At 41.2% G+C, this 13,238-nt stretch overlaps 1 protein-coding gene across 4 annotated transcripts in view; it reads left to right on the top strand.

Moving 5' to 3' along the window:
• frem1a (Fras1 related extracellular matrix 1a) overlaps window positions 1–13,238 on the top strand; it is a 400,521-nt gene that overhangs the window by 226,053 nt on the left and 161,230 nt on the right. The gene's annotated exons all lie outside the window — the stretch shown is intronic.

The raw sequence follows: 13,238 nt of genomic DNA on the forward strand, positions 1-13,238 counted from the left end.
TGTTCTCTAGCTGCACTAGAGGTCTGCTCCCTGGCTGCACTGAAATTACTGGAGGGCTGATAATATCGAGTTACTGTTCAAAATGGAGAAAAGGATAGATGGAGAAGTAACCAGCAAATAGAGTCTAGATTAGAGTTGTGCTGGAAAACACAGCAGATCAGGCAGCTGCTTTTTTTTTTAAAGATATTTTTATTAGAAATTTAATATTTTGACAGATTTACAAAAATAAACAGAACTTTCAAGCACAAACATTAATATAAAAATAGATCTTAAATATATAATCATCAAAATTCAAAGGAATGATACTAAAGAAGAAAGAAAAACAATGAAACTCAGTTAACTACTAATCTAATCCACAATTATCCAGAGTGTATAGTTGAGTCACTTACATCCTTCAAACAAGAGAAAATGTTCTCTAATACACTCATAACAGTATAATAAAAAGGAAACTATTTCCAAACAATAAGAACAAAAAAAATAAAACATGTTTGAATGGAGATCCTCCCCCTTGTTCTCAGGGGGCCTAACTTCCTTTCTAAAGGTCCACCATATCCTCTCCCAAACAGTGTCCCACCCTTGACCCGGGCGCTCCTTAATAGGATTTAGATATAATACCGAGCTAGAGTTAACAGTGAGCGCCCCACCCACACCTGAGTATATCTGATAGCATCAATGCCATGTACAAACACACATAACTATAAAATTACAACTCCAACAGATTACAGTTAAGTATAATAACATAAAATAGCAAGGGAAGACAACCCTGCTCCCAGAAGCAAAAATAAAGTAAAGTATCCACTTCTCCCCACGGAGTGTGGAAGAGGCAAGCCAACATAAATTGTCTCTTACGATTTATTTAAACGAGTCTAAAAGTTCCTTAGCCTCCTCTGGTGATCTAAAATTATACTCGGATCCTTCGTGGGTAAAGCATAATGTCGCTGGGTAGCGTAAGGTGTATTGAATATTTAAGTTCCTTAGACATTTCTTCACCTCATCAAACGCCTTCCTCCTTCGTGCCAAAGCCGGGGAGAAGTCCTGAAATAACATAATCTTGGATCCTTCATGGATCATGGCTTTAGGATCCTTTCCAAGATTTCTGGAGGCATCCAGGAGTATCTGCCTCTCCCTATAACTCTGCAGCCGGAACAGGACCGGGCGTGGGCGCTGGTTTGGGCCAGATCCGCGTGCTGCGACCCGGTAGGCCCACTCCACCCTTACCCGGTCAGTTTCAGCCCCCAGGTTTAAAAGCTGGGGCAGCCATCGCTCCAGAAATACTGCTAATTGTCCTTTCCCTTCTTGTTCAGGGAGGCCCAGAAGACGGATATTCTTTCTCCGATATCTATTATCCAGGTCATCGATGTAAATTTCAAAGGCCCTGACTCTCTGCTCCAGAGCTCGCACCTGTTCTGCAGCTGTTTGTGCTGCAGCCTCGGAGGTCGTGGCCTTTAGCTCCGCCCCTTCACTCGGCCCTGTAATTCCTCGAGAGCCTGGCTGTGTTTCTGCAGCTTTTCTTCGAATGCATTCCATCTCTGTCTGGATTCTGCAATGAAATTGACGAGTGTCGTTTCCAGCCTGGCAATCATCTGTTCAAGGCCTGTTTTTACATCAGCTGCAGCAGGAGGAGGAGAGGAGGGTGGGGGAGGGGTCTTTGTTTTCTGAGAGCTGCGGGATCCCTTTGGTTTACTCATTATCCACTTAATATTAAACTGCTTAAATATAATAGTAAGCAGCTAATTAAGGTTAGAAATTTTTTTTGGGTGGTTTGGTAAGTGTGGTGGGGGTGAGTAACTCACTTTACCCAGGTTTTGGGAAGAGCTCTGTAAACTCAGACTTGCTGAGTCGCCGCCATCTTGGATCTCCTCCAGGCAGCTGCTTTTCCAGCACCACTCTAATCTAAACTCTGGTTTCCCGCATCTGCAGTCCTTGTTTTTACCATTACCAGCAATTGGCAAACTCTGACACAAGTTTTAAGATGCGGCATTCATTGTCATTTAGAAAGTGACAATCAACAAAGATCTATAAATGTGAGGTGACCAGCTAGATTGGAAGAAGCTAAGAACAATGGTCAGCTGATGTTTTTGGGACAGGAAGGCTGTTTACTGTAGGGCCTAGTGTTAGGTCATTTGCTATTCATGTTTGATATCAATGATTTAGATACGCATGTAGGGGCATGAGTAAAATATTTACAATGATGAAAATAATATCTTCCTGAGAAATTGGTAGCCTGCAGGAAGCTATTTTGTTCTCCTCAAATCAGCATAAAGAGAGGCAAATGGAATTCAATTATGTTTTATCCTGTCCAGGGCTTTTAAGGAGAATTAGTTCATTTTAATTCTGTTGAGTTTTGAGTCTAAGTTGCTTTCCCTAAAACTCTTTATTTACAGCATTATTAATGCACACGTTCTCTTAGAATCTGGAAAGTGCATACACCATCTTCTAGATCAGTCCACATATTATGTGACACTGACTTCATCATTAAATCATTGTACATCATCCTCCTTAGATCTTCAGCTGATGTCCATTGCTCTACTTCTCCCTTCAACCTCCTTATGAATATCTTCCCCATAACATCTAGAATTTGCTGTGTTAATCTTTTTGGTGTGTTGACAAATCTACTTGAACTGGTTTGGGGTTGTAGTCTCATGTCTTTGAACAAGGGAACAGGAATAGGCTATTCAGCCCCTCAAGCCTTTTTCACAATTCAGTAAGATCATGGCTAATCTGGGGCCTACTTCCCATTTACCTTCCTTTGATCATGTCCCTGAATACCTTTGATGAACAAAAATTTATCTATCACAGATTAAAAATTAATAACCGGTTTCACATCAACTGCCATTTGCCAGTGAGCGTGTAATGTTCTAGACCAAAACATAGCATGGAGATAGCCTTGACCCTAAATTTGATCTTATTTAAAGACCAGCACAAGCTACTGTGTTCCAGATGTGATTTGTTTTGTCAGACTACTGGACATTAAGCAAAACACTTTTCATTCCTACACCATAGTTAAAATACAAACAAAAAAGGAGAATTAGTTCATTTTAATTCTGTTGAAATACTTCATAAAATATAATACTTTTAAACCACTGCAGGTTAGTTGATTGGCCATGCTAAATTGCCCGTGGTGTTAGGTGAAGGGATAAATGTAGGGGAATGGATCTGGGTGGGTTGCTCTTCAGAGGGTTGGTGAAGACTTGCTGGGCCGAAGGGCCTGTTTCCACACTGTAAGTAATCTAAGTTATCAACTACTCCAATATAGCAGCATCCTATAAACATACTCTTAGCAAAGAAAAATTTAGCAAAATGGATTTCCTGCACTAGATATCTTCAGTGTAAAAGAAGGAACAGACAAAAAGAATAAATCTAGCAACAGAGAGAGAGCTGCTAGCATGCTTCGAAGCTGTGGTTTACTAAGGAAGTTGAATCTCTTGTCAAAAGGAAGAAGAAAGCTTATGTCAGGATGAGAGGTGAAGGCTCAGTTCGGGTGCTTGAGAGTTACAGGTTAGCTAGAAAAGATCTGAAGAAAGAATTAAGAAGAGCTAGGAAGAGACATGAGAAGGCATTGGTGGATAGTCTCAAGGAAAACCCTAAGGCTTTCTACAGATTTGTCCGGAATAAAAAAATGATTAGAGTAAGATTAGGGCCAATCAAGGATAGTAGTGAGAAGTTCTGCAGGGAGTCAGAGGAGATAGGTGAAGTGCTAAATAAACATTTTCATTAGTATTCACACTAGAATAAGACAATGTTGGCGAGGAGAATACTGAGGTAAAGGCTACTAGACTGGACTGGATGGAGATTCACAAGGAGGAGGTGTTATCAATCCTGGAATGTGTAAAAATAGATAATTCCCCTGGGCTAGATGGCATTTACCCTAGGATTTTCTGGGAAGCCAGGGAGGAGATTGCCGAGCCTTTGGCTTTGATCTTTGTCATTATTGTCTGCAGGAATGATGCAAGAAGGCAGGAGGATAGCAAATCGTGGAGGAGGGCAGGTCATGTCTCACAAACTTTATGGAGTTTTTTGAGAAGGTGACTAAGCATGTAGATGAGGGTAGGGCAATTGATGTGGTATAAGTGGACTTCAGTAAAGCCTTTGATAAGGTTCCACATGGTAGGCTGTTGGAGAAAATGCAGAGGCATGAAATTGAGGGTGATTTAGCAGTTTGGATTAGAATCTGGCTTTCTGAAAGAAGGCAGTGAATGATGGTGGATGGAAAATATTCAGCCTGGAGGACGGTAACTAGTGGCGTGCCACAAGGATCTGTTTTGGGACCACTGCTGTTTGCCATTTTTATAAATGATTTAGATGCAGGCATAGGTGGGTGGATTAGTAAATTTGCAGATGACACTAAAGTCGGTGGAGTAGTGGACAGTTTAGAAGAATATTATAGATTGCAGGGGGACTTGGATAAACTACAGAATTGGGCTGAGAGGTGGCAAATGGAGTTCAATGCAACTAAACATGAGGTGATACACTTTGGGAAGAATAGGAGGAAGGCAGAGTACTGAGTCAATGGAAAGATTATTGGTAGTGTGGATGTGCAGAGGGATCTTGGAGTCCATGTACATAGATCCCTGAAAGTTGCCACCCAGGTGGATAGTGCTGTTAAGAAGGCATACGGTGTGTTAGGTTTCGTTCGTAGAGGGATTGCGTTCCAGAGCCGCAATATCATGCTGCAACTATACAAAACGCTGGTGCGCCCACACTTGGAATATTGTGTACAGTTTTGGTCACCATATTTCAGGAAGGATGTGGAAGCGTTGGAAAAGGTGCAGAGGAGATTTACCTGGATGTTACCTGGTCTGGAAGGAAGGTCTTATGAGGAAAGGCTAAGAGACTTTAACCTGTTCTCATTGGCAAGAAGAAAGCGAAGAGGGGATTTGATAGAGACAAAGAAGATGATCAGAGGATTAGATAGGGAAGACCATGAAAGCCTTCTTCCCAGGACGATGACGTCTCTGCGTACAAGGGCGCATAACTACAAATTGAGGGGTGATAGATTTAAGATAGATGTCAGAGGCAGGTTCTTTACACAGAGAGTGGTAAGGGCATGGAATGCCCTACCTGCTAATTTAGTCAACTTGGCTACATTAGGGATATTTAAACAATCCTTAGATAAGCACATGGATGATTTGGGGACAGTGTAGGTGTTCGAGCTGAGAATAGTTCACAGGTCGACGCAACATCAAGGACTGAAGGGCCTGTTCTGCGCTGTATTGTTCTATGTTTTATGTTCAAATGTTGTCCCTTTGTTCAAGAAGGGGCGTAGAGACAACCCTGGTAATTATGGTTTGGTTGTGGGTAAAGTGTTGGAAAAGGTTATAAGAGATAGGATTTATAATCATCTTGAAAGGAATAAGTTGATGAGGGATAATCAACATGGCTTTATGAAGGGTAGGTTGTGCCTCACAAACCTTATTGAGTTCTTAGAGATAGTAGCCAAACAGATGGATGAGGGTAAATTGGTTTTCAATATATGAATTTCAGTAAGGCTGATCAGGTTCTTCATGGTAGGCGATTGCACAAAATACGGAGGCATTGGATTGAGGGTGATTTAGTGATTTGGATCAGAAACTGACTAGCTGAAAAAAGACAGAGGGTGGTAGTTGATGGAAAATGTTCATCCAGTTACTCATGGTATACTGCAAGGATCTGTTTTAGGTCCACTGCTGTTTGCCATTTTTATAAACGACCTGGATGACCGCATAGAAGGATACATTCGTAAATTTGCAGATGACTCTGTGGTCGGTGGAGTTATGGATAGTGCAGAAGGATGTTATAGGTAACAGAAGGACATAAATAAGCTGCACAGCTGGGCTGAGAGGTGGAAAATGCAGTTTAATGTGATAAGTGTGAGGTGATTCACTTTGGAAGGAGCAACAGGAATAACAGAGTACTGAGCTGATGGTAAGATTCTTGGTAGTGTAGATGTTCATGTGCATAGATCCCTAAAAGTTGCCACCCAGGTTGATAGGGTTCTTACGAAGGCATACAGTTACTTTTATTCATAGAGGGATTGATTTTTGGAACCATGAGGTTATGCTGCAGCTGTACAAAACTCTGGTGTGGCCACGCTTAGAGTATTGTGTACAGTTCTGGTCACCACATTATAGGAAGGATGTGGAAGCTTTGGAAAGGGTTCAGAGGAAATTTATTGGGATGTTGCCTGATATAGAGGAAAGGCTGAGAGACTTGAGGCCTTTTTCATTAGAGAGAAAGAGGCTGAGAAGTGACTTAATTGAGACATATAAGATAATCGGAGGGTTAAATAGGGTAGGTATTGAGAGCCTTTTTCCTTGCATGGCGATGGCTAGCACAAATGGGCAGAGCTTTAGATTGGGGGGTGATAGAGGACAGATGTCGGAGGTAGTTTCTTTACTCAGAGAGTAGTAGGGGCGTGGACCGCACTCCCTGCAACAGTAGTAGACTCGTCAACTCTAAGGGCATTTAAATGGTAATTGGATAGTCATATGGACGAAAATGAAGTAGGTTTCACACGTTGATGTAACATCGAGGGCCGAAGTGCCTGTACTGTGCTGTAATTTTTCATGTTTTATGTTCATCTCCAAAACTCCAATTCCAACCACTGAGAGCAAAACTAAATCTTGGGTCTATGTGAGCCTGACTCCATCCACTCATGTTTCTTTTGCCGACTTTAAAACAAAAATCTAAAACTCTTTACTCCGCCTTCCATGGAGTAGACACCTGGGCATCAGATTAACAGCATCCCCTCTTCAAGAGAAACAATCCTTCTTCAAGTCACATATCATCACAGAGAGTTCAAGATCTCTACCACCCTTTGTGTGTAAAAGTGCTTCCTACCATCTTTCCTGAACCTTCGGCCTCGTCCCAATTTTTAGACTATGCCTCCGAGTTCTAGAACCTGCAACCAGTGGAAGTTGTTTATCATTATCTATCCTGTCTTTTCCTGCTTATAATTTCAACACTTCAATCAGGTCACACCTCAACCTTCTAACTTCTTGAGAAAACAGGCCTAATTTGTCCAATTTCTTCTCATATTCTGTACCTTGCTTGGGAGGTTTCTCTCCTGGACGGTTTTGGTATACTCCTGTTCCTCTTCTTTTGTGGAATAATTCCACATTTCTCTTGGTTTCTTGTTCAAATGATATTAATGTATTTCTATGTCTTCTGATTCTCCCTTGGTCTGTTTCAACACTCTGTCATATTAATTGCGTTGTTTTTGCTCCGATCAGTCTCCTCTCTGTTGATCAGTTTTACATCTCACTCCAGGCTGTATTTCTCATAACTCTTGTGTTCTGTAACTGTTGTTATTCTGTTGTGACATTGTGAAAATGGACTATCTGCAACTTTCATTATTTGACTTTAATACCCAAAACTTTCATGCTTTAATAATAATTTGTAAAGGATTCTCCTGCTCTAAAATGGCTGCTGTGGTCACTTGGCAAAGCCAGGCATCCCATCAAGAATATCATGCAGAATTACCATTTTAATCAATGGGCACCGGGACTCAGTGAGGCACAAAACTGCAAAATTTGAAAGATGAGAAGATGTCAAGAACTAACCAACTTGAATTGAAACAATGGTGCACACCAGAATCAATAAAAGAATGGCCTTCAGCAACAGTCTTTGAACAACAAGGGAGAGAGATGGTAATTTGAATTTACGGCAGCAAGGATACTGAAAGCTTTTTTCACCCTCTCTTTCTATGTCAATCTCAGTCATTGAGATCCACACCAATAAAAAAGCAACTTTGCTGAGAACACAATATTAACAAATTTTGCCACTTCCAAAAAAGAGGACAATAGCTAATTGGTTGTACTCTGTTCTTTTAATTCCCACAACCCAAATGATTCTTAAGATCTGTTACTGTATTTGCCTTTAACTTCCTGTCTGTACTAGATCTGTTGATCTGCTTAAGTAGGTTTAAATTAATTGTGATACCTATTTGCGAAAAAGTAATTAACACTATTTGTTGTAATTGACTGGGTTGGAAAGTTTTAGTTATGAAGTGAGATTGGGCACTGGGCTGCAGAGTTTCAGTTGAGAAGGAAGTTTGGACAGGTTAGGGTTGCTTTCCTTAGAATAAAAGAGATTGAGAGGGAACATGATTGAACTGTATAAAATTGAGGTGTGTAGATAGAATAGGCAGGAAGAACGACAAATGGCTGGGGATATGGATTGAAGGTTTACTGGAGATTTGAGGAAAAAATCTTTCATCCGGAAGGTGGGAGGAATCCAAAACTCACTGCCTATGTAAATCATTGTAATATTTTAAGAAGTATTTGGATGTGCACTTGTGATGTCAAGACATACAAAATTATGTGCCAAGAGCTGAAATTTAGGATTAGAATAGTTGGATGACTGTTTTTGACCGATGCAGATGTGATGTGTTGAAAGGCCTTTTTCTGTGCTATAGATCTCCATGAATCTATGACTGAGAGGGTATTTAAAAGAGAGGGGTGCTGATTCTCACCTGCACGTCTAATTGTAGTAACAGGAATTTTAAACATGCTTGTCTCTCTCCTCTTCATGACTTTTTGCTCTGGACTCACCACTCTAAATGATGTCTGGTTGCAATTTCTGCGGCCAAGTTAGAAGTTCTGCCCCAGTCTCCTACCTATCAGTAACTCTGACATTGATACATTAGTCAGTAGTAGTAATGATCTGTATCTCAAGAGTGCAAGATTTAAATATTTCTTCCCTTTCAATAATGTCTTGATTCTACAAACTCCTTTCTCAGTTTCTCCCATTCACTTGAGATTGTAAGGCGAAAGTAGAACATAAATAAAATCTCACTTTGGGATGATGAGCTTGGAGACAGTTGGTAGAGATCAAGAGATCAAGATCAGCAACTCCTGAACTCTTTTTCTGCTGCCTTTGTCTCTGTGCTCATTTCTTTTTCCTAGCACAGCAAATCCTTTCATCTGTCTCCAACACGCTCCCTCCATCTGGACCAGTCTCTCTGGCCTTTTATCTGCACTTGACCTGTTCATCAAGGACAGTGGACGTGACACTGATCACCTCAAAATCTCTTCCTCACCGCTTACCCATTCCAAATTACCTCCCTCTGAATTGACTGTACCCGTGCTCCGAGATCTAACCCCAACTTTATAATCAAGCCAGCAGAAAAAGGTGGTACTGTTGTTATCAGTGCACTGACCTCTACATTGTGGAGGCTGAGTGCCAACTCTCAGATGCCTTTTCCAATCTCTCTCAAGTCATGGCCCATGATGGAACACCAAGCTTTTATGTCCAGAACAGTCACTTCATCTCATTTCATCTGGTGATGATACCTCTTATGCCCCTGCCCCTAATCCTCCCACTGCCTCCATGCTTATAATCACATGACCCCTGAAAATCTGCTTCCAATTCCTTTTCCAAAATCCACAAACGAAACTGCTCAAACAGACCCATTGTTACTGCCAGCTCCTGTCCCACAAAACTAATCTCTTCTTATCTCCTGGAATGAAGGTCTGAACCAAGCTCATCCACCACTATCGTCTCACTTACATCAACTCAAAGGGGTGAACATGTGTGCTTGCATGTGCTCCGGTTTTGCTTGTCTCTTTGTGGGGCACATGGAACATTCCTTGCTCCAGTCCTCCTCTGGCCCAAGTACATAACATTTTCTCAGGTAAATCCATGACATTGTTGGTCCTGCTTCCTCTCTTGTCTGGAATTGGAAAAGTTTATCAATTTCACTTTCAATTTCCACCCTGCACTCCTGTTCACTTGGCCTATCTTTGATTCTGCTCTTCCCTTCCTCAACATCTCGGTTTCCAATCTTACGGATTGGCTGTCCACTAATATCCACTACAAACCTATCAACTCCCCACAGTTGCCTTGACTATGCATCCTCACACCCTGCTTCCTGTGAAAACTTTATTTTCAGTAAAGTTCCTCCAGTTCCTCCACCTCCGTTGCATCTGTTCCAATGATGATAACTTTGACAAGGAGACTTCCAAAATGTTCACCTTCTTCACCTGAGGATTCTTCACTGTGGTTGACAAGGCCTTTAGGTCAGTCTGACTCATCTCCTGCATATTAGCCCTTCTCCCTCTCTTCCCTCGCACAATAGCAATCCTCATCCCTCATCCTCACCTACCATCCCACCAGCATCCACATCCAACGGATCATTAGCTACAACTTCTGCCAACTCCAGCAGGATTCCACTACCAAAGCCAAATTCCCCTTCTCTCCCTTGTCAGTCTTCTGCAGAGATTGTCTTTTTCTAGGACACCTGATGTACTCCTCCTCTACTCCCAATATCTCTCCAGACCCTGTTTCCATGCGGTCACAGAAGGTGCAATATCTGCCTATTTATTTCCTCCCTCCTCAATATCTAAGACCCCAGACAAATCTTCCAGGTGAAACAACAATTTACTGCACTTCCCTCAATGTAGGAGGAAGTGAAGACCGCAGATGCTGGAGATCAGAGTTGAGAGTATGGTGCTGAGAAAGCACATCCGGTCAGGCAGTATCTGTGGAGCAGGAGAATCAGTGTTTCGGTCATAAACCCTGCATCAGGGCATTCCTGATGAAGGGCTTATGCCTGAAATGTCGATTCTCCTGCTCCTTGGATGCTGCCTGATCTGCTTCACTCAACGTAGTCTACTATATTCGTTACTCACAGTATGGTTTCCTCTACATTGGGAGACAATGCAAAGATTGGGGCACTATTTTGCAGGAAATGTATGTTCTGTCCACAAAAATGATCCTGACCTTCCTGTTGCCTGCCATTTCAACACACCACCGTGTTCTCAGGCCAGCATCTTGAGTTTGCTGAAGTGCTCCAGGAAAGCTCAGCACAAGCTTGAAGAACAGCACCTCATTTCTGCTTGGGATCCATGCAGCTTTCTGGACTCAATATCAAGTTTAACAATTTTAAGACTTGTCCTTCTCCTATATCCTTACCCCAACCCCTAGATACCAGGCCATGACATCACGTGGACGGCTACTGCAAATAGCCCATTGTCAACCACTAATGATCACCATTAGCAGCTATTCAATTCTCCCAGGCTGACCTTTATCCCATTTCTTTGTCTGCCCAATCGTGTTTCTCTTCTCTCTGGTCTTCATCTCCACTTAGTGTTTACTCATTCCCATCTCCCCCAGCCCACCTTTAGCATATTTTCTGACCTTTTCGTAACCAGTTCTGAAGAAGGGTCACTGGACCTGAAATGTTAACTCTGATTTCTCTCCACTGATGCTGCCAGACCTTACTGAGTTTTTTCCAGCAATTTCTGTTTTTGTTTCTGATTTCCAGCATCCACAGCTCTTTGTTTTTTATTTACCTTCTATCAGCACTGCAGATACATGGGAGTACCATCTCCAAGCTGTCACTATCCTGATTTGGAAATATATCCCCATTCTTCAGTATCATTTGGTCCTGGAGTTCTCTTCAAAAAGGCACTAAATTTATTTACATTCCATAAACTACAGTAGTTCAAAATGTCAGCTCACCATATTTCATTGAATGCAACCAGGGATGGGCAATACTGGCCTAGCTAACAATGTTTGTATCCACAATGGTTTTTTAAAAAAAATTGGAGTTTTGATTTTTTTTGCACTGAGATTGGAATCACTGGCTCTTGTACTTTTTGTGACACTGTGTAATATCCCAACAATCTGACTGAATTCTGTGAAGAATTTCCAGTCCAAGATTGCTTGTTATTGTGTGTTTTCATTGAAAACCAGTAATTTATTGTTGACGGTAAGAAATCTTTGCTGTTCAATAACTGAACGGATAGCAATATATTTTGGGCAGCCTTCTCTGGATACATTCTCTGGATACATTCTTCATTATACCCAATGCTTAATACACTTTTTTTTCAAGCTTTGTGTCTATAGCTGGTAAATCCTTTGCAAGTTTTGAAATGTCAGCTTCGATCACCTCTATGTCTGAGTCATAGACTTATGGAGTCATAGCCATACAGCAGGGAAACAGATCCTTCAATCCAGTATTCTTCACTTAGTTACCAGTATTTCCTGTAGATTTCCAGTATTTTTGAGTGTGCCTGTTATTGTCTGGTTATTGAGTCTGGTCATCTCATTAGTCTCTATCAAACTGTTGAACCCATGTAACATTTTAACGTTTTTTTTAAGAAGAGTCATACTAGATTCGAAATGTTAACTCTATTTCAGTTTCCACACATGCTTCCAGATCTTCCACTGATAGCACTTCCCAGATTTTGACAACTATCTACATAAAATAAACTCTTCTCACTTCCCTTTAGATTTTTTTGTTTGGCCAAGTTTGTGAAATTTGAGTCATTTGACCTTCCTGCCAGGAGAAATTATCTTCTCTCTGGTCCTTAGTGATTTTGAACACCTTTATTAAATTAACCTTCAACCTTTGCTGCTCCAAGGAGAATAGTCATTAATTCCTGGGGTAATTTAACAGCCATAATGAAGCCTGCAGCTTCGTCAGCAAAGAGATGTAAGGCAGAACCTTTGGCTAAGTGCAAGTTGTATCGGGAGTTTGGAAGATTTTTCACCAGATTGCCCCACACTTACCTCCTATCATGGCTCATGCTCTACCACTCACTATTCCTTGTAGTAGCTTGCCTCACAGTTGCCTAACTGGGTCTTGTTTCACCCAGTTCCCACAACACAAGCCTTACATGGCTTCAGTACTACCTACTCACCTGCCCAGGACACCTCACCATCTTTCACACACCTGCAACAGTGCTTTCACCTCACTCCAGATAACAGTGCTTTCACCTCACTTAATTCTTCCCTTTCTTTCATTCCAGAAGAATTACCTGCTATGAGTGTAATGCTGTGAAAATACTAAGTTAAAGAGCTCTACTCGACTAAAGAGGATTATGTAACATGCGATGGCAGTACACTAGGAATTTCCATGGTTCATGTAAAAAAAGAGGGTGCATGTCTCTCATAGATAAGAATTATTCTTTATCATTTTCCCTATAATTACAAAATAATCAACAACTCTTCTTCTTCAGATTCTCATTTTCTAATAATCCCATTGTCAGCTGATCTCCCAGCCTAATTGATTTGACTGGTGGTTCCACAGTGCAGGAACTATAATATTGAAAAGGATGATCACAGTAAAATTTTTGAAAAGTTATCAATGGGATTCGTAATGATGTTGTGCAATTGTATAAAACAATTTAATTTATCACCTTGAAGTCAAGTTGAACAAAAACTAAAAAGCAGTCTGTCAACTTATCATTCATTTTACACTGAAGCTAAGATCAATTTATTAGCTGCATAGGCATTAGTTATTTCCTGAATGA

The sequence above is a fragment of the Hemiscyllium ocellatum genome, chromosome 2 (assembly GCF_020745735.1).
Source record: "Hemiscyllium ocellatum isolate sHemOce1 chromosome 2, sHemOce1.pat.X.cur, whole genome shotgun sequence".
NCBI lineage: Eukaryota > Metazoa > Chordata > Chondrichthyes > Orectolobiformes > Hemiscylliidae > Hemiscyllium > Hemiscyllium ocellatum.